The 21,752-nt window shown below is 43.2% G+C and overlaps 1 protein-coding gene across 2 annotated transcripts in view; it reads right to left on the reverse strand.

The window, feature by feature from the left end:
* NMNAT2 (nicotinamide nucleotide adenylyltransferase 2) overlaps positions 1 to 21,752 on the reverse strand; it is a 149,315-nt gene that overhangs the window by 36,853 nt on the left and 90,710 nt on the right. The gene's annotated exons all lie outside the window — the stretch shown is intronic.

Genomic DNA, 21,752 nt, shown 5'->3' on the forward strand with positions numbered 1-21,752 from the left:
GCAAAGCTTTGAATTTAAAGAATAATTGAGCAGATAGTATGCAGAGTTCTATATACTCAGCCCGCACCTTCTTTCTTATCTTGCCCCGACACGGTTTTCCCCTATTATTAATATCTTGCATGAGTGTGGTACATTTGTTACTCTTGATGAGTCCATACTGATGCATTATGATTAATTAACTATAGGCCATAGTTCCCACGAAGAGACACTCTGTGTTGTAGAGTCTTTGGGTTTTGACAAATGCATAATGACATGTATTCACCATTGCAGTTGCATAAAGAATAGCTTCCCTACGCTCAAAGTCCACAGTGCTCCACACCTATTCATACCTCTCCCCCCCGCCCCCCCACAGCCACTGGTAACCACTGATCTTTTTATCACTTCTCTAGTTCTGCCTTTTCCAAAACACCAAGCAGATCATACAGAAGGTGGCCTCTTCAGACTGGTTTCTTTCACTTGACAGTATGCTTTTAAGTTTCCTCCATGTAGTTTTGTGGCTTGATATCTCATTTTTTCTTCATTGCTGAATGATATTCCATTGTCTGGATGTATTACAATTTGTTTATCCATTTGTACCATGTGTCGATCCATTCACCAAGTGAAGGACATCTTGGTTGTTTCCAGTTTTCACTGATTATGAAAAAAACAGATGTAACATTGATGTGCACGTTTTTGCATGGACATGGTTTTCAATTCGATTGGGTAAGTATCTAGGAGTGCAATGGCTGGATCTTATGGTAAGAGTATTTATTATTCTCCAAAGGTTCACAATAATGGAGAAACAGAAGGCTGTCCTGATGGATCCAATGAGAGGCAAAGTGGGTGAGTTCTGTAGCTATGGCTTTCAATGTTATTGCTGTAGTACTCCCACAGTAAGAAATACATTTCATATCCTGACATAGTACATACCCATGTATATGTATAATTAACTGAAACAAATATATTACAATACCCTTAACTACAGCAATGCACACTGACATTTTCCATGTATTCTATTCCAGAATAAGGGACAGGAGAGATTAAGTTTGCCTTTCCAAAGCACTCTAGCCAAATGGTTCAGTCTTACCCATTATTTTGGTCTATAGGAGGCCTGGTAGGGGTAAGGGTGAGGGTGAGGGAGGAGTACTATTGACCAAGCAAGTTGGAATCAAACTTCAGGGGGCCCCGAAAGCCAGGCCAAGTACTACAACTTTTATGCCAGTGATTGCTATCTGGTCAACAATATTCCTTGGACCACTTACACGGGAATCATTAGGAGGAGGTTATTAAAATATAGACTCCTGGGTCTTAGTCCAGAGTTACTGAATCAAAATCTCTGGGGTTAGGACTTAAGAGTCTACATTTTCCATTAGTGTCCCTGGGTGATTCTTCTGTTCTCTGAAATTTGAGAACCATAGGCATACATAGACAACAACCATAAAGTTGAGAAGTACAGACAACAGAGAATCGAGGAAGGCTATTAAACAAGGAAGTGACATGCTCTGAGTTGGAAGAAAATTCACTCGCAGAAGGGAGTGTGAAGGTGGTGAAAAATCCTATCTTAAACAAGATAGTCATTCCTAGTGGGAAATATGGGGTCAGGTCTTGAGGGATGGAGGAGGGAGATGACCCATCGAAACTTCCCAGGGAATGTCCAGGGACTGCGAAAGTAGGATTTCCTTCTCTCTTCAGACATTTTTGTTTGCTTTGCTTCTGAGACTTTGCAGAGGGATGTGTCAATGTATGTGTCATCAATCTCGTAGCCTGCACCTTTATGATTGTGCTAATAGTACTAGGTTTTATACCCAGCAATTCATTAGTTGCCTGATTATCCCCTAACTTGAATGTAATGTCAAGCAAGAAAGAGCTGGCACCCAGCTAAACACAAGTGGCCAGGAACAGATATGATTATTCTCTTTCCTTGTTTCTCAAAAAGATTCCAAATGCCTGAAGAGTCTGCCTAGTGACATCTAACTCAGGAAGTGTGGTTTTGTGGAAACAATACTGAACTTGGAATCAGAAGATGTCTAGATCTTGGGTAAGCCACTTCATTTCTCCGAGCCTTAAGCTTCCATATCTGTAAAATGCCTTTGCAAGGTTGCTACGAAAATCAAATCAAATTCTCAATATAAAGGTGCACAACCCCCACATAGTTTCACTGGAGAATTCTATTAAACATTTAAAGAAGAGTTTAAAACAAAGCTACAGATGGATCTAATATAAAACATGCTAACTGTAGTTGAAAACTAAAATGGTTTTAACTCCCAATTTTAACGTGTATGTGTTTGTGTGTTAGCCACACCACGAAGCAATTCTCAGACACTAGCAGGTATCCTACAGTCCAACTCAATTCTGACACTATCTACTTAGAGATAGTATCTGTCCCCATAGGTTAAGGGTTCAGCCCTACAAGACTGACTGCCTCCTCCCCTTCAGATACCAAATTGCAAGGCCAGATTGTCACCTATACTTCTGACCACCTGGCTATAAATCAGGGGTTCCCACCGTCACCACCTTGGGTTTGATTAATTTGCTACAGCAGCTCACAGAACTCAGGAAGCTCATTTACTCACTCAATTTATTACAAAGGATATTAAAGAATACAAATCAACAGCCAGATGAAGAGATACACCGGGCAGGGTCCCAAACAAAGGAGCCTCTGCCTTTGTGGAATTTGGGGTCTCATGGTGTTTAGGATCCAGCATAAAGGTAAATGGAAGCATTCTGGTTCCCCAAACTAGAAGTTCTCCTAATGCCCTCCTTTTGGGGATTTTATGGAGGCTTCATCATATGGGCATAATTGATTAACTCAGTAGCCATTGATGATTGAGTCAGCCTCAAGCCAAGTCACCTCCCCAGAAATCAGGGGGTGAGACTGAAAGTCCCAACCCTCTATTTATAGCTCATTTCCCTGGCCAGGAGCCTCCATCCTTAGGTGTTTCCAAAAGTCGCTTCATTAACATAAACCTAGTTGTGGCGGAGAGGGGTTTCCTATGAATAACAAGACACCCATTTCGCGTTTATGGTTCTGAAGCATTTTCAGGAACTGAGAAAAAAAGACCAAATATTATAACAAAATATGCTCTTCTTGCTCTCATTTCAAAGGCTTTGAGAGCTGTGGGCCAGGAACTGTGGATGACAACCAGATAGGTGCTTTTTATAATTCACAACACCACAATGACATTGTATTGTATAATTGAAATTTGCTAAGAGAGTAGAACCAAAATGTTCTCACACACAAAAAAAGTATGTGAAGTGATGGGTGTGTTAATAAACTAGATGTGTAGAGTCCTTTCACAATGTCTGTGTCTATCAAATCACCACAATGTATGCTTTAAGTATCTTAAATTTTATATGCCAATTATACCTCAGTAAAGCTGAAATTTTAAAAACGAAACAAGTCTAGAGTCCCTTGCAGAAAATAGACAAAAGAAGAACACTTTCCAATTTATTTCATGAAGCCAGGATTACCCTGATACCAATGCCAGGCAAAGAGAGTACAAAATATGCAAAAATCATTAGCAAAATATTAGCAAATAGAATCCAGCTATACATAGAATAATACACGATAGCCAATTGGCATGTATTTCAGGCATGATGTTTCAATATCTGAAAAATCATTTAATGTGATTCCCCAAATTAACAATATAAAGAAGAAAATTCACATGATTGTATCAATTGATGCAGAAAAAACAGCTGACAAAATTCAAAATTCATTCATGATAAAAACTCAGAATATGAGGAATAGAAAGGAACTTCCTCAACATAAGAAACATCCTTAAAAAACTACAGCAAATGTCATACTTAAAGGCAAAAGATAGAATGCTTTCTCCCTAAAATCAGGAACAAGGCAGGGATATCTGCTGTCACCACTGCTGTTCAATATAGTACTTGAAGGCAAGAAAAAGAAAAGTCATCAAGATCAAAAAGAAAAAAAAAAACACAACTATCTCTATTCACATATGGCATAAAAGTCTACTTAGAAATCCCAAGAAATCTACAAGGGAATTCTTAGAGTTAATAAATGAGTTCAGAAAGATCATAAGACACAAGATCAACAAAAGAAAGTTAATTGTATTTTTGTATGCTAGCAACAAACATGTGGAAACTGAAATTAAGAACACAAGACCACTTATAAAAGACCACAAAATAGACCACTAAAAAAAAAAAGAAATACTTAAATATAAATATAATAAAGCATATACAGAACTTACATGCTAAAAACTACAACCTGCTGATTAAAAAAAATCAAGGAAGATCTAAATAAATGTAGAAACACACCATGTTTATGGATTAGAAGACATAACATAGCAAGATATTAATTATCTCCAAACCAATATGTAAATGAAATGCACTTCCTATCAACATTCCAGCAAAATTCTTTTGTGTAAATACAGGCAAAATAATTCTAAAATGTACATGGAAAGGGAAAGGAACTAGAATAGTTAAAACTTAAAAAAAAAAATGAGAAAGTAGGGAAATCAATCTATCCAAATTTTAAGTCTTTTTTTATAGCTATAGTAATCAAGACTGTGAGGTATTGGCAGAGAGGCTGACACATAAATCAATGAAACAGAATACAGTCTAGAAATAGCTCCACATACGTATGGCCAACTGCATTTTGACGAAGGTGTAAAAATAATTCAATAAAGGAAGGATAGTCTTTTCAATAAATGATGCAGAAACAACTGGACAGCCAAAGACAAAAATAAACAAGAACAACAACAAAAAAACCCCTAAGTCAACCTAAATCTCTTACCCTATAGAAAAATTAACTCAAAATGGATCATAGATTTAAATTACATACAATAGAAACTTAAATGAAAACGTGGGAGAAAAATCTTTGGGCATGGGGCTTGGTGAAGACAGACATGATGCTGAAAACACGACGCATAAAAGAAATAACCTAATAAATTGGACTTTCACAAAATTAAAAACTTTTGCTCTGTCAAAGACCCTGTTAAGAGAAGGAAAACCAAGTTACAGACTGGGAGGATCCACATATTTGAGGATTCATGTCTAGGATATAAAAAGGACTCTTAGGGGCGCCTGGGTGGCGCAGTCGGTTAAGCGTCCGACTTCAGCCAGGTCACGATCTCGCGGTCTGTGAGTTCGAGCCCCGCGTCGGGCTCTGGGCTGATGGCTCAGAGCCTGGAGCCTGTTTCCGATTTTGTGTCTCCCTCTCTCTCTCTGCCCCTCCCCCGTTCATGCTCTGTCTCTCTCTGTCCCAAAAATAAATAAACGTTGAAAAAAAAATAAAAAAAAAAAAAGGACTCTTAGAGCGCAATAGTTAAAAAACAAAAAAAACAAACAATCCAACTAGAAAATGGGCAAAAATGTGAAGAGACATTTCACCAAATCAGACATGTGGATGAGAAATAAGTCTATGAAATGATGTTAAATAGCACTAAGCATCAGAGAAATGTAAATTAAGACCACAAGGAGATATTGCCAATTCACCAGTCAGAATGGCTAAAAGAGAAAATAATGACAATACCAACTGCTGACAAGGGCATGGAGAAACTGGATTTCTCCTACATTGCAGTGGAAATGGAAAATGGCAAAAAGCTACTCTGACAAACAGTTTGGCAATTTCTTAAAAAAAAAAAACAAAAAACAACTAAATATGCTCAATCATATAACCCAGGAATTATACTCTTGGATGTTTTTCCAAGAGAAATAAAAACATGTCTATGTAAAAACCTGCACATGGTTATTCATACTGGCCTTACCTATAATAACCAAATACAGTAAATAAATAAAATGTCCTGCAATGGGTAAATTGTTAGACAAACAGTGGTATATGCATAGCGTGGAATATTACTTGGCAATAAAAAGGAAAAAAACTAGCAACAATTAGGATGGATCTCTAGGTCATCGTGCTGTGTGGGGAAAAAAGCCAATCGCAAAAGGTTGAATACTGTATGATTCCATTTACATAACCGTCTCAGAAATTATACAGATTAGTGATGGCCAAGTGTTAGGGACAGGGGTGGGGGCAGAGAATGGAGGTGGTGTGACTAGAAAGCTGTAGCTCCAGGGAGATCTTCGTGGTAAGGGACTAGTTCTATATCTTAATTGTGTTGGTTACATGAATGTACATGTGTGATAAGATGACATGTAACTATAGATACACTTTATACCAATGTCAATTTCCTCACCTCCATATTGTACTATAGATACATAAAATGTAACCAATAGAGGTCGAGAGCATGGGGGAACTCTCTGTACTATCTTTGCAACTTCCTATGAAACTGTATTTCAAAATAAAATTTTTTTGTTAAGTTTACAGTAAACTATGGAACATGGCACAATTGTAAGGTGGTAGTGTGCAAATCTAGGCAAATGAACAAGCAAACTCGTGGGGCTGGGTGCTTCTAAAACTTTTCTCTCTTCAGCCTTTTCCATTTTTGTTGCTGTCTGGACTCCAAGATTTGGGGTTGTTATGGCTTCGGAGGTATTGTCCAAAACAGTGTTTCTCAAACTTTGATGTGCATGTGAATCCTCTTGAGGGATCTTGTTAGAATGTCGATTCTGATTCCAATGGTCTGGGTGGGGCCTGAGATCAGGACCAGGATTAGGGTGAGGGGGAAAGGGCAGGATCATTCAAGTGCAGGGTCAGATCCTGTCTTCATTTAAAATTGCTTTATTTTGTTCACCATAGATATTTTGCAATAATTTTGATTTTTTTAAATGTTATTTATCTCCATTACTGAGTTTTTGAATTCCCCCCTTAATTTTTGCACTGGAGGGAGCTCTCCCCTTTGGCCTCACACTACTCCCAGCCCTGCCCCAGAGTCAGCATTTCCAGCAAACTCCTGAAGGGACCACTGCTGCTGGCCTGTAGACTATATTTTGCATAGAGAGGGACTACAGACAGGTGCGGCAGCCCCTGCAACATTAGGGTCCCCGCAAAAGAAGTTCTCCTCCCGCCCCAACTCCACCACCACCTCCACTTTGCGTGATAAGGGCATTTCTGGACATTGGCAGGTAGTTTCCTGGCAAAGCTGTAGCTAGGGCCTGGAATTTAATTTCATGCCAAGCTTCCCGAGATGTGGTCTATTTTTGTCCCTCAGCTCTGCCCCAGAGGCAGAGCCAAATCCCTCTAACATTTTACACTCAGGTCCAACCCATCCTCCATTTGGCCTACCCTCCTTTCTCCTGTATTCACAGAGGAGGCGCCCATGCCATGGGGTGGCCTTGTTTTTTCCTGCCCTCAGCACCAAGAGGATCCACTATTGTCTCACAACTCATTCCAGGCCACTTTAAACCAGGTAAATCTCCCCTCCTGACAGCCTGTGCTGTACCTACCAGCCACGGACAGACACAACACAGATGATTTGTCCATTAATAATAATTCATGAGACAGACATGTCTCGTCTGCCTCCTGGCTACACAGTGAAACCAGCTGATGGGTGTAATCTATTCTCCTCTTCCAGAGAGTTAGTGGAGGAAACACTGTGGTCAGGGCATCGATACTAACTCCATTTTTCCTTTTCAGCTGCAATTAGAAATGACCCTTTCTGAGTTGTATTCACAGCTGGAACTGCCTGAATTTTTCTTATTTGTGAGTTTCACAATCATGATCTGGATTTGTACACATTCTAAAATTTAGAGTTGTTTTTTTTTAATTTAAATATTAGAATGTTTATTGGATCATAAGGGAAGAAACAAAGTAGGGTTCTTCCTGCTCAGGGGTTAGAAATTGTTTTTCTTTTAAAGGAACCATCCCTGTGGCCTAGCAAACTGAACTTTGGACATTCCTTAACAAAAATTTAGTGAGCATTTCTCATGTTCAAGGCTCTGTGCCAGGTGGTGCTGTGGGAGACATAGAGAAGTAAAAGACATAGTCCCTACTTCCAAGGATCTTTGGTTTTTGATGCAGGGACACAATATGCTCTGCTTAGATAATGGATATAAACCTGAACAACGGCAACATCAAAATGCTATAGGATTTCATGGGAGAAAGTGATCCCAATGGGATCAGGTGGCCTGGGAAACTTTCCTGGAACAGATGAGACTTGGGCTGGGTCCTGACAGTAGAGAAGAGGAAGGCGTACTAACGGTGTCTTTTTATTTTTCTGTTTTCTGATGCTTGGACACCTGGAGCCTTGCTGGCCCTCAAGGGGACACCACTCCCAGGGTTAGCTAAATCCTAAAGACAGTAAACAACGCACCCGAGAGCACACCTTTCAAATGCAAACTAACCAATTCAGAGCCCATACCCACAAACACACCCTCTGTGTGGCTCTCTTGCGGGCCACCCCTCCCCCGCCCCATCCACCTGCCCTAATCACCCCAGGACCAGGTACCAAACCAATAGAGACAGCTTCTACATCACAGAACCACTGGAAGTATTCATACTAGCTAACTGTAAACTTCATTCCCCTTCCTCCCCACTTCCTTCCTGCGGAAACCACAATAAAGGCTCTGGCCTGTGTTTCCCTGGCTCCCTCAATCTCCTGACTGGTGCCTCCCCTGTGTGGCCTTCTGCAGCAAGACGTGCCCTCTACTCTCGGGATCTGTGAGTGTCACTATCTTTTCAGTGGCGATGGTCCCCTGATCTGTTGGCTTCGCCACACCCAAACAACAGTAAAACCTAGATTTTTAAAGCAGAACAAAGAAACTCATTCCAGGGGGAAAAGGTGGCATGAGCAAATGGACTGAATCAGGAATGGAGTCTCCAGGTCCTACAGAAGGCTCTAGAGCTTGGCTTTCTTTGCCTGAAAAGCAATGATACTGTTTTTATGCCTCATCACTAAGGGGGTCTTGCCCTCCCCAACGTGACCTGGAGCACCCTCCTGGATCTCCTTCTACTCCCAGCCCCTCCAGTCCCAATGTGTTTGGGAAGCAGAGAGCTGGGTGATCAACGTTCCCCTGGGTGGGCGAACCGATGGATCATACCAGGTCCTATCTCTCTGAGATGTCTAACCTAAGCCGTAAGACAGTATTCAAGTGAGCGAACCACTTGAATCTGAAAGAAGTACGAAAGGGAGCATTGTGTCTGACATTGACCCATGAGTGGGACCATGGAAGCCCACCGGGCCATTCCTTGGTCACTGCTAGCTGAGTGGGCTGCAGGCCCCCTGTAATAAGTGCAGGCTAGTTATGGACCCAGTCTCCATGGGGAGCAATTGGCTTAGCTCTTCCAGGAGCTGGCCAGCCCTGCTCCCCAGCCAGCCATGTACCAACGCTCCCATCACATCTCAGTGGAACTGGCGGAGAAGATGTACATTCACCAGAACAATGGTCCCTCCTCTCCTCACCGGGTACTCTTAACTGTAAGAGAAGCAGTGAAATAGAAAGTCTCTTGAGGTTATGAGAGCACAGTTTTTTCTTCACCTGCTTACTCCTATCTCTCTGACTCAGGAAGGCTACATTTCCCAAGGCGATGATGACGGGGTCCCCAGGATGCCTGTGGGGGTCCATCTGAGGCCCTTGAACGGACATATGTTCAGGGCAGCCCTGCACCCCCTGACCAGCGACCCTGGACACAGAATCCAGTTCTCTTAACCGTCTGTCTGCTCCCACCATCTGCCCCCATCCCCAGTGCATGCACCTCAGGCTGCCTTAATTGACCAGGGAGGGTAATGCTTCCCGGAACTCCTTGCACACCTGGATTTCCTCTGGTGCCTGGATTTTCATCCACGTGTCTGGCTTTTGCAGCCCCTTCTATGTGCAAGGATGAACCAGCTGTCGGGGAGTAGCACAGAGCGGCATGGTTCCCTTCTCATGACTGCTCATCTTACTTGCTCCACTACCTCTGGCTTGGGAGAATTCATGTCCCTTCATCTTCACAGCTAGGAAATGATTTATGGCCCTCACTTCCACGACTGCCACTTCTGACCCACCAAGCCAGGGTGAACCTCTCATGTGTCCCCGCTGCTAGGTGCCCACCCCGAAGTCTGGCCTCTCCATTTGAATCCTGTCCACTGGAAAAGCTCCCCAGATCCCTGCCTCCACTCTTTCCAAACCACACTTCTTGGAATTCGCCCATTATTGGGAATGATTTTTTTTTCTATTTATTTCTTCAGAAATAGAAAGCTAAATATATATGCAAAAATATGGCGTGAACTGGTTTTCCCTTCAGTGAGACTCATAAACACATGGAGAATTATTTTAAAAACCCACAGACTGTAATACTAAATATAACTGGGTGGGTGGCTGGGTGGGGGTGGGGGAGAGAGGGGAAAGGCGGGGGAAGGAATAAAGACAGAAGAGCACACATGATGTGAAAATCCCACTGTAGTTTTTTGACAGGTTTCTGTCATTTGCATGGAATCAGGCTCTATTTTTAACTACACGTCTGTTATTTCACACTTTATTAACCATTAATCTTTTTGAACACAAGTTCACCACACAGGCTTCTTATTTAGGGATAATTCAGGCTCTGAAGTAGAGTTTATCGAGGGAATAGCTTTGCTTTTACCAAGTAAAACAAGTAGAGCGCATCAGGCAGAGAAGGGTCCCTTTTGTAGAGATGTGGTCCTGCTGAGGCTCTAGGGCCGGGCCACACGGCACGGGCCTGCTTAAAAGTTAAAGGTTACTTTCCCCCTCAGAATGTTACTGGAAAAACACTGTGTCTCGTACAGCTTTCTTACTTGTGTTCATCTTCCCTCTCTATTTTCCCATGAATCAGTAAAAATATCTTCCTGAATCCAGGGCCCCCCCAGCTATGGGCAACTAACTTTCCAGGCTTGCCTGGAACTTTCCTACTTTCAACACTGAAGTTTCCATGACCTGGAAGGGCTCGCAGTCCCCAGCAAAGTGAGATGGTTGGTGTGGTGTGCTGAATGACAGCCAGGCCTCCAAAGAAGTCTGCGTCCTAATCCCCAGAACCTGTAAATAGGTCACCTGAACATGGCCAGAGGGACTTTGCAGTTGTGACATAAATGAAGGACCTTGCCATGGGGTGAGATGGGGAGGTGATCCTGGATTCTCCAGGTGGGGCCAATGTACTCACTGAGAGAATGCCGGAGGGCCAGATTCAGGGATGATGTGACAATGGAAGCAGAGGGCAGTGAGAGGTTTGAAAATGCAGGAAGGGACTGTGAGACAAGAAGGTACCGGTTTTCTGGAAGCTGGAAGGGGGAAGGAAGGAGATCTCCCCCAGAGCTTCCAGGAAGAACTATAAAACAATAGTTTTAGGACTTTCCGAACTATAAGACAATAACTTTGCATTGTTTTGAACTGATAAGTTTGTGGTAATTGATTGCAGCAGCAATAAGAAGCTGATACAATTGGTCACCCTTCCTGTTCCTTGAATCAGCGTGCCCAGTGAACCAATGAACCACTCCGTCTTGTTCTACATGAATGGAACCAAGGGACAAGTATCAACTCCTGCAGAAGTGGAGAAAGGAAATTGGCTCACAGAAATGTACCATGTGTTGGACTCTTTCAGGGTCGCAGAAAGGACACGGTTTTGAAACAATTTCATTGATATTGTAGAGTTTTCTCTTTGAAGGAAACTATAGGTAAAGAAATGTATAATAACCTATGAACAACCAAAATTAAGCCTTTGGAATTCCTTAAATTAAGACATGGAGCTTGCCTAAGAGGCAATAGAGCATAAGTTTATAGACTCTAGGTTCAAATCCTGTCCCCAGCATTACTAGTTGGGTGACTTTGGGTTGGTTACTCAACTGCTCTGGCCACCGACACATCTCTAAACTGGAGATAATATTATTCAGCTCACAGGGTTGTCAGATAATAGATGTAAAATAACACTAGAACCCAGGAAACATTGGCCATAGTTTTCTTTCTTGGGGAAGTCTAACAATTCCTTTGGGGAGGAAAGTTATGAGATAATAGAAAAAAAAAAAAATATATATATATATATATGTGCACACATATTGGTCTCTGACCCTGGTTCCTGGCACAGAATTCCTAAAACCCTTGTAAATTCCTAAGTGACAAGAGCACTGGGAACATCTATTGTTCTGATATTTGGTTTATGACCCTGATTCCTGACACACAGTTCCCACATCCTTTGGAATCTCCTGGGTGATAGCAGTGTCTTTTGCTGTAAATGAGATGACTCTTGGTGCTCCTGGATGGGAACTGGTCAGCAGAGATCAAGCCATGATTAGAAGCTTGGAATTTTCAGTCCCTACCTACTCCCACTCTCAATCCTCTAGAGAGAGAAGAGGGAGCTGGAAAAGGAGTTAATATTTGGTCTGCCTATGTGAAGAAGCCATCATAATATTCCAGTAGTAGGGGGTTCAGAGAGGTTCCAGGGTGCTGAATACAACATGGGGAAGGTGACACATGTGAACTCCGTGGGGACAGAAGCTCCTAAGCTTGGGACCCTCTCAGACCTCACCCTATGTATCTCTTCATCTGGCTGTTCCTCTATATCCTTTACCATATCCTTTAATAAGCTAGTAAATGGGGGCGCCTGGGTGACTCAGTCAGTTAAGCCCCAGACTTTGGCTCAGGTCATTCCCAATCTCGCAGTTCATGAATTCAAGCCCCACATCGGGCTCTCTGCTGTCAGCGTGGAGCCCGCTTCAGACCTGCTTTCTCTCTCTGTCTCTGCATACCCCCTCTCTCTCAAAAATAAAATAAACATTAAAAAAAAAAAAGTAAGCTGGTAAATACAGGTAAGTGTAAATATAGGTATTTCCCTGAGTTCTGTGAGCCACTCTAGCACATTAATCAAACCCAAGGAAGGGTCTTTAGAACCTCCGATCTACAGCCGGTGGTTGGGCAAAAGCACAGGTGACAAACCTGGGCTTGTTACTGGCTCCTGAGATGTGTGTGAGTAGGGGGAGGGGGCCATGCTGGCGGGACTGAGACCTTACCTGTGGGATCTGGTACTATCTCCAGGTAGGTAGTGGCAGAATTGAGTTAAGTTGTAGGACATCCAGCTAGTGTCACAGAGAAGGGCTTGTCTTGGGGAAAAACCTCCATGCAACTGGTGACCAGAAATGTCAGAAGCTTGAGCAATAAAGGAGACATCCAGGGAAGAGAGTCCTAGTATGGAAGAACTGAGTTTTTCCCTACATAGAAGGTGGAAAACTGAGTTTTTTCCTTATTACAAAAGTGAAGGTGGGACAAGGAAAAATCAAAAACTCTTAAAAAAAAATATGCAGCTTGTCATTGTAAGGCTATTAAGTGTAAATCTTACTTTCGTCCTAACGCTCTTGGTGCCCCTGCAATGAGAGATTTTTCTTGGTGCTTGCTGTAGCTGTCCTACCCTCGATTAGAGAGAGCAGATGTGCCTCTCTGGGCTTGAGAAGCCATTTCTGGAGAACGAGTGTCTGACTATCCCCAGCCCCTGAACTCCCCTCGTCCTTAAGTGCAACCCAACAGAAGTTTCTGAGTAATGCCAGACAAGCCAAGACTGGGTGTGGGGGCTTGCTGTGCTTGGGCAGATTTCAACTGTCTTCAGTGTAAGCTGAGTGGCCGGGATGTGTTTGGATGATGGATGGAGGAGAATGGCACATGCAGGAAATGTCAGGCTGGCCCACTGCTCTTGAGGTTATTGATCGCACTCTGCTGGTGGCTGGACAGAGGGGCTTTCTGCTGCAATGGATGAGACTGCTTTCAAAGGTTTCATTTGTCTTCGGCAACTCTCAGAGCTCACAGAGGGTTTTGCTGCCTCTCCCCAAGCTGACCTGGAGGCATGACTCCAAGGGACATCAGCAGGAAATGATCCTACAATGGCCTTCAGGATCGTAATGTGAAATCAGATACTTTTGTTGTATATTCCTTAAGGCAACATTTTTTTTTTTTTTTTATAAATGATCCAATTAGTGTCAGTGAGAATGAGGGGAAGTGTGCACTCTAACACACAGTCGGTGGGAGTACAAATTGATTGCCTTTTAGGAAAGCAATATGGCAGTCAGCATTTATCAAAATGACAAATGGGCATAACCTCTGACCTGGCAATTTCACTTCCAGGAATCATTACTACAGAAAAAACCTGCACATGCGCACAGACGTGTGTTCAAAAGGATGTTTCACTTCAGCATTATTTGTAATAATAAAAAATCAGAAATAAACGTGGAAACTATCAGACAAATTACAACACATACAGCCAAAGGAATATTATGTAGCCATTAAAAAGAATGGGGTAGACCTATTCAGTCTGACAAGGGAAGGGCTCTGAGACAAGACACATTGTTAAAAATAAATTCAACAATGAATTTTGAAAAAAAATCAAGTCACAGAACAATACCTATAGTATGGTGGCGTTTGAATAAAACTATATGCATGTAAAATAATTTCAGGCAGTGATTATGAGAGCAATGAAGAAAATAAAATGGGGAGGGGAGGTGGAGATTGGGTGTTGTGAGTGGACTTCTCTGCAGAAGTGACAAGGAGGCAGAGAATCGAATGACAGGGCACCAGCCACACGAAGACCAGGAGGGAAAGTGTGGAAGATCATGGGGTACAATGGGTACAAAGTCCAGGCTGGTGCTGATGTCAGGGAGGTTGGAGGGAGACCAACCGGGAAGGGCCTTGGGAACAGGGAAGAAGTTTAGGATTTTATTTTAAGCGCTTGGATGGTTGTAAGCAGGAGAATGATATTTTTTGAAATTTTAAAATTTGAAATGTTGACAATTTTGCAATTTTCAAAAACCTGAAAGCTCATCTGGCTATTGGGTAGAAAAATTGTGGGGGGAGCAAGGGTGGAGGTAGTGAGACCGATTAGGTGACGATTACGAGTCCAGGAGAGAAATGACAGGCATGAAACTGCAAATGGCCAGGCCTCCCATCTGAAGGAGCCACGGTAAATGGCATCTTATAAGGTGGTTGATAACTAAAACATTATTTTACAAAGTATAAAGGCCTGCATGAAGTAGAGAGTAATATTACAGTGGGATTAAATTTTGCAATAGCTGATTAATTATGAAGGTTATTTTGTCAGGACCATATTTGATCTGGTCAGATCCTTTCTTTAGAACATGGCTTTTTATTCAACAATCTGATATTATATTGTTAGTTTATGAAATGGGTAGCAGTATGGCTCCCCCAAACCCAAGAGTTGAAAGCAGACCCCAAGAACTATGAAAACCTGTGCAAAATTCCTAAGTAAGCAGTAAATCCCATATTCTCATGCTCTTAAGTATATTATGCATGTGCTTAAGCATACTTCTCTCTCTGGGTTTTGTTCCTTTTTTTAGCTGAAGTTACAGTGCCCCCTAGAAGACCAGACTTGATATTCTCATCCTAATTTTAGGCACAACAAGTATTTTCTCTTGGATGAACCCTCTGAGCAGTTTCCTGAAAAATTAGGGTGGACACCTGAAGACTCATGGAAATTCACCCTGGGCGGTCCACAGCTCGGCTCTTTGGAATGTACAAGATGAGCTTTGTGACCTTCTGCAGGGAGGGCAGTTCTAATTACAGAGCAAAGAGAAAGACTGCCAGGATCAGGTAAATGTGCAGCCAGTCTGGGCGGGGCCCAGACGGACGCTCCCAAACATTCTTAAGATGCCGTGTTTCTAATTATTGAAAGACTTTGGAGAGGAAATCTGGATCTTACTACCTCTAGGTCAGCTTCCCATACTGCCCTGATCCTGAGATGGCTCTCAGAAACTCCTGTGTGAACAGCCAGCACAGAACATGACAGAGTCCTAAGACTTTCGATCTAGCACCCAGGGTAATACCGCAAGCCCTGTCTTCCAGAACGCCTCACACGTCAAATCACAACTATTTCTCTTTGCTCCATCAGCCCAAGCTGAATCAAATGCCTTTAACCTGTTCTGATCCCTCTCCTGTCCCCAGTGGTTTCTCAAGAAGACCAGGAAGACCACTATTCCTAAGGCAGTGCTAGATCAGTTTGCAACCAGGTTGATTTTGCTCTCCAGGGGACATTTGGCAATGTCTGGAGAGGATTTTGGTTGTTGCAGTTGGAAGGGGGGTACGACTAGCTTTTAGCTGGTAAAGGCCAGGATACTGCTAAACATCCTGCAGTGCTCAGCACAGCTTCCACAACAGAGAATTACCTGGTCCACTATGTCAACAGTACCAAGATTGAGAGACCATGTTCCAGATACATAACACAAGGCCTCTGTCTGAAAGGTAAAGTGGGAACTAATGATGCTAACACAGGTGGAAGAATTATAGCCCCAAGAGAAGAAGAACAAGGGTATTGAGATTTCAGTGTCCACCTTTCCACCCCTTCTAGCTCAAGGGGCTGTTACTGGGAAAAGTGACCAAGTCAAATATCATTAGGACAAAATGCCCTGTGTGACAAAAGGATTTCCAAGTGATCCAGGAGGGTTGTAAGAGATTAGTCCGGAGGTTCGGGTCACCCTAAGAGGCTGAATATCCAGACTCGCCTCTGAATGAAGGATGGTGCTTCTGTTCAGCTGCCTTCTCCCCCTCTAGCTGCTCCCATCCCTTCGCTTTTACAAACGGAACCTCAGCTTAGGGAGTCATGCATCTAAGCTCCAGAAATCCCCCTGAGCTGACAGAACGAATGGTTTCTGTGCACAGTACTTAAAAAGCACAGGAGTTTGGACCAAGCAGACTGAGTGATTTAGGGAATCCTTGGCTAGAGATCAAGGGAGACCCTTTCTCCTTGCAGGCCCTAATTAATTCGTGGTTCCTTATGAAAAACCGTGAGGGGAATAATTCAGACAAGCAACAGCAAAAGGATTTTCAGCCATCTATTTTCTAGGCTCAAAGTAGTATTATATAATAATCAGGTAAAACAAATTGCACTGTTTTCTTGGCACTCTGCTGCTAAAGATTTCTTTTTTCTTTCTGGAAGTTCAAATGGCAGGGACCTGTTTGCACTGTCTTGGCAGGCAGTGGACAGAGAGGCTTTCTCTAGCCAAGCTCCCTTGGAAGGACCTGCCTCCCGCTTCTCAGGTCAGGGGACAGGAGGGTCTGCTTTGTAGCCTGATGAGTAAGAGCCACAAAATGCAGTTACTACTTTTCTCATTCAGAACCTGAGAAGTGGGCAAGATAGTTGTGCAATACGCTCACACTCCTGGCCCCCTACACACACACGTGCACGCGCACACACACGCACACACATCTCTCCTGGTGTTCTACCCAATTTAACCAAACAGATTTAGAAATTTGGGAGCATACTATGAAATAGGGAAAGACGGAGAATCACTTTTTCTAAGCACATTGTCACAGGTTTGTGTTGTCTTTTAAAATATTTTTATTTTTATTTTATTTTTAATTTTTTTAACATTTATTTATTATTGAGAGAGACAGAGCGTGAGCATGGGAGGGGCAGAGAGAGGAAGAGACACAGAATCCGAAGCAGGTTCCAGGCTCTGAGCTGTCAGCACAGAGCCCGACGCGGGGCCCGAACGCACAAGCCACGAGGTTATGACCTGACCTGAAATTGGATGCCCAACTGACTGAGCCACCCAGGTGCCCCAAAATATTTTTATTTTTAAATAATTTCAGACTTAAAGACAAGTTGCAGAACTCCCATACACCATACCATTCACTCAGATTCCCCACTTGTTAATATCTTACCCTTGCTTTATCATTTTTGCTTTGTGCATACTCGATTATTATTACTTTTTAAACTATTTGGTAGTAAGCTGCCTCTTTGCTCCTAAATACTCCCGTGTGTATGTCCTAACAAGAAGGGCATATTAGTGACAGTTTATTAAGCTCGTCCTTTTCCAACTGAAGGACAGCTGAACAACTGGCAAATGGCTTAAAAGTCTGGCAAGCAGAATAGGATTTTCCAAGGATCTCCTGTTACATCTGGGTTCAAATCCTGGCCTCACTGCTTTCCGGCAGTGTGACTTTGGATACTTACTTAGTATCGCTTCTCGGCCTTTTGGCTAAGATCAAGTGTGGATACCTACTTAGGTTTCTTCATCTGTACAATGGGGAAAATGCTGGTATCTCTTTCATAGGTCGCTGGGAGGACCAAATGAACTAAGTCACCAAGTAAGACTACACACAGACAGGCTTAACGTGTGAAACAATACACAATAACAATAGTCTTTATGGTAGCTACTGTCTCCTTTTCTTTCCACTTCTTACTTCCCTGTAATTATTTAGGATTATGATTCTCCAGTATTTCTGTAGCCAGTACCCTTTGCTGTGAAGTCTAGTCCCCCTGTTTTCATTGGCGGAGCTGACATCAAACATGTAATCTCCCTAATTTCTTTCTCTCCCTGATAGTTCCCCTCCCCACACACCCACATCAGTCTTCTGTTCAATTTAACCATGACACATTTAGAAATTTATAAGCATACTACAGAACAGAATAGGACAAAACTTCATTTCTTGTAAGGTTATTAAAATACCTGTGCTTTAAAGTAGGACAACCACTTATATATATATACAATGGAATATTATGATCAAAAAGAATGAAATCTTGCCATTTGCAACTATGTGGATGGAACTAGAGGGTATTATGCTAAGCAAAATTAGTCAGAGAAAGACAAATATGATTTCACTCATATGAGGAATTTAAGATACAAAACAGATGAGGATAAGGGAAGGGAAGCAAAGATAATATAAAAACAAGGAGGGGGACAAAACATAAGAGACTCTTAAATAGAGAACAAACTGAGGGTTGCTGGAGGGGCTGTGGGTGGGGGGATGGGCTAAATGGGCAAGGGGCATTAAGGAGGGCACTTGTTGGGATGAGCACTGGGTGTTATGCATAGGGGATGAATCACTGGAATCTATTCCTGACATCATCATCGCACTATATACTAACTAACTTTGAATGTAAATTAAAAAATTGAAAAGTAAAAAAAATTAAGAAATGTAGGACAACCACAAAGAACCTAGTGTGCATGAGATCATATCTCTTCACAAGCAATGGGGTGGTGGTGATTTGAGCTATTTACCCCTGAACACAGGGAGACCCCTGGCTTCGGGGTATTTGGGTCAACCAGTTGTACTTTCCTTCCCTAGACATGGATAATTGGGTATTTGGTTAGGAAGGAAAAAAAAAAAAAAGAAAACTAATATTTAAAGTACGCTTACTATGTCCCCGGCCCTTTCACAAGATGTTTAGATATTTCTACTTCCAAGCATTTGTTTTTGGGACACAGACTTTAAAAATCCAGTGACAACAGGTCAGATCAATTAATCACTAGCTACTATCAATGGGCAGCTCCAAAGGCAAAGGCTGGAAGAAATGCCTTGAAGCAGAAAGCTGTGGTTTGAGTTTTCTCTCCAGGGACCTGCCAGGTGTGTGGCTACTGGGAACAGGGTGGCTTTGGCTGAGGCACAGCCTGGGGCCTCATGTTTATGAGGATGCCTCTGCCAACAGTGGTTGCAGCTGAAAGTCGAGCAGCCTTCAATGTGCCCCACATGGAACCTTCTGCTTGTCTCCAGAGGCACCCAAGCACCCTCTTACACGCCTGCAAGCCTTGCACAGCTCCTTGAGGATAAGGCCCAAACTCCCAAGCAGACCCCTTTAAATCTGAACCTTAAGGCTCTCTCCTGCACCTCTGCTCCTGCTTCAAGCATGCCCTTTTCCCCCAGCAACAGGGATTCGTGAACACGCCCCACTGGTGCCTTCACCCTTGGGTTCTTTCCACCTCAAATGCCCTTCCCCAGCTCGGTAACCCCTGCCAAAGGATTGTGGTTGACCCTTCTTTGGCATCTCCAGGACCCGGCCCCTCCTGATCACTTAGACATCAGGCAATACTCAACCAGCGCTCGAGATGTATACAGCGTTGCACTGAATTACAGCGCACGTAGGTGCAAAAGTGCAGCCACCTTGAGAGCTAGAGTTGCCAGTCTGAAGGTGAATTTTTCGCATGCAAATATAGTAACTTGTTAGAAAAAAAAACAAACCTTTGTGAATTCAAATTCCTAACATTACCTCATAGAGATTTCAAGAGATAAAATAATAATTAGGCCCAAAACAATTTTAAATTAACACTTTATGTACATATTCCAACCAATTATTTTTTCTCTTGTTATCTAGAACATTGGTTTACCACAACACAAAGACAGGGATGATTATAAAAATTAAAAAATGGAGTCTATTCAATGGACTATCCATCCTACTGTGACAGCTCTCTGTAGTTGACTCTGAGATCATGTGAGGCAGACACACAGATAGAAATAAAATACTTCTATTTATGTATTTATTTATTTTTGAGAGAGAGAGAGACAGTGCGAGAGGGGCACAGTGACAGAGAGAGAGTCCTGAGGAGGCTCCTCACTATCAGTGCAGATCCCAATGCAGGACTTGAACTCAAGAACCATGAAATCATGACCTGAGCCAAAGTCAGACGCTTAACCAACTGAGCCACCCAGGAGCCCCAGAGGTAAAGTACTTCTCTACTTGCCTTTAAAAGAATTCATTTAGGGGCGCCTGGGTGGCTCAGTTGGTTAAGTGTCTGACTTCGGCTCAGGTCATGATCTTACCATTCGTGAGTTCGAGCCCCACGTTGGGCTCTGTGTGGACAGCTCAGCACCTGGAGTCTGCTTCAGATTCTGGGTCTTCCCCTCTTGCACTCTGTGTGTGTCTCTCTTTCAAAAAATAAAAACACTAAAAAAAAACCAAAAGGGTTCATTTATATCTCCACTGTTTTAACAAAATAAAGAATAAGTACCAAGTTTCCCAATGGCACAGCATTTTCACCTTGGTGAACACACACATCATGCATATTTGGTGACATTTGTAGTAACTAGTCCAGCATTCCTTTCGTCGGCACAGTCTACACAGGATGTGTGCTGTATGTGTGTAGGTATATGTTTAATTCAACCCAAATTAAAGACATCATGTTCAAACTGCTTTTGAAATAGAAGAGTACCCCAGGGACTGAGCAAACCACCAAATTCAGAGTAACCAGTCTTTCATTTCTGGTTTGTAGATGTCTTTTTCTCCTTAGTGACTATCAAAATAAGCCACCATTCTGTGGGAGCGGTCAGCCTGTATTGTTCTCCTTGGGCTCACTCTGTGCCAGTCCGGACAGCATCTACAGACTGGGGTGCTTGAGGTGGTGAGGCAGCTTTCTTTAGAAAAGCTTTAGGGACATCATGGGGTCCTCCCCACCCCACCCCACCCCATGTGCTTGCTTTCCCAGGGACCTTCTCTCCTAGGATCTGGAATTTACTTTGACATAGGTCAGAGAGCCAATGAGGAGGGAGCAGGTGGCAGGGCCCAGGGTCTGTGCCACCTGGAGGAGGGGGGGCGTGTCTATCTCCCTGACTCCTCCGTGCCACCAAGGGCCACTCTGTGGGATGGGAAGTGAGGGGGGAGGGGCCCATTCCTTTCTCCCCTGTAGGCTCTCTAGCTTGAAAAGGGAGAGGATTCATTCTTTCTGACCTTTTCTCTTTGTGTCTGAGAAGATCCTGTGCCGAGCCAAACAGCGATCCCAGATTTTCCCCTAGGCCACAGGAGTGCCAAGGCCCACCAGCCCACGGGGCTCCCCAGACTCCAAGCTGGCAGGGCATGTGTTCCTGGTGGACTATCCAGGCACGTGGACACTTGGTGTTCTGGAGGGCAGGACTGTATCTCATGCGGCTTGCTGCCTTACCCGCCCCACCCCCAGCCCTTGGCAGAGCATCTTAAGTACTGCTGATACTCCATGAACATTGAGTGAGCGAGTGAATAAAAGCAGACCAATATTCATAGGAATATTGCATAGTAGGCAACATACGTTGGGAACAGCCCCTTCTGATTCCCCGTCTCCCCACTAGTGGAAACCTAGGGCTTTGCTAGCAGCGTTGAGGCCTCCTGCCAGGCCCCAGCTCTGCATTTTGGAACTCTCATTCAGCATCCCACGTTCCAGACCTCAGTGCCTCCCTCCTGCCCTGAGCCAGATGTTACTTAGCGCCCCGACCTGACTAAGCACTAGACGAGT

This window comes from Herpailurus yagouaroundi, unplaced genomic scaffold (genome assembly GCF_014898765.1).
Source record: "Herpailurus yagouaroundi ecotype Mexico unplaced genomic scaffold, PumYag 195, whole genome shotgun sequence".
Classification (NCBI taxonomy): Eukaryota; Metazoa; Chordata; class Mammalia; order Carnivora; family Felidae; genus Herpailurus; species Herpailurus yagouaroundi.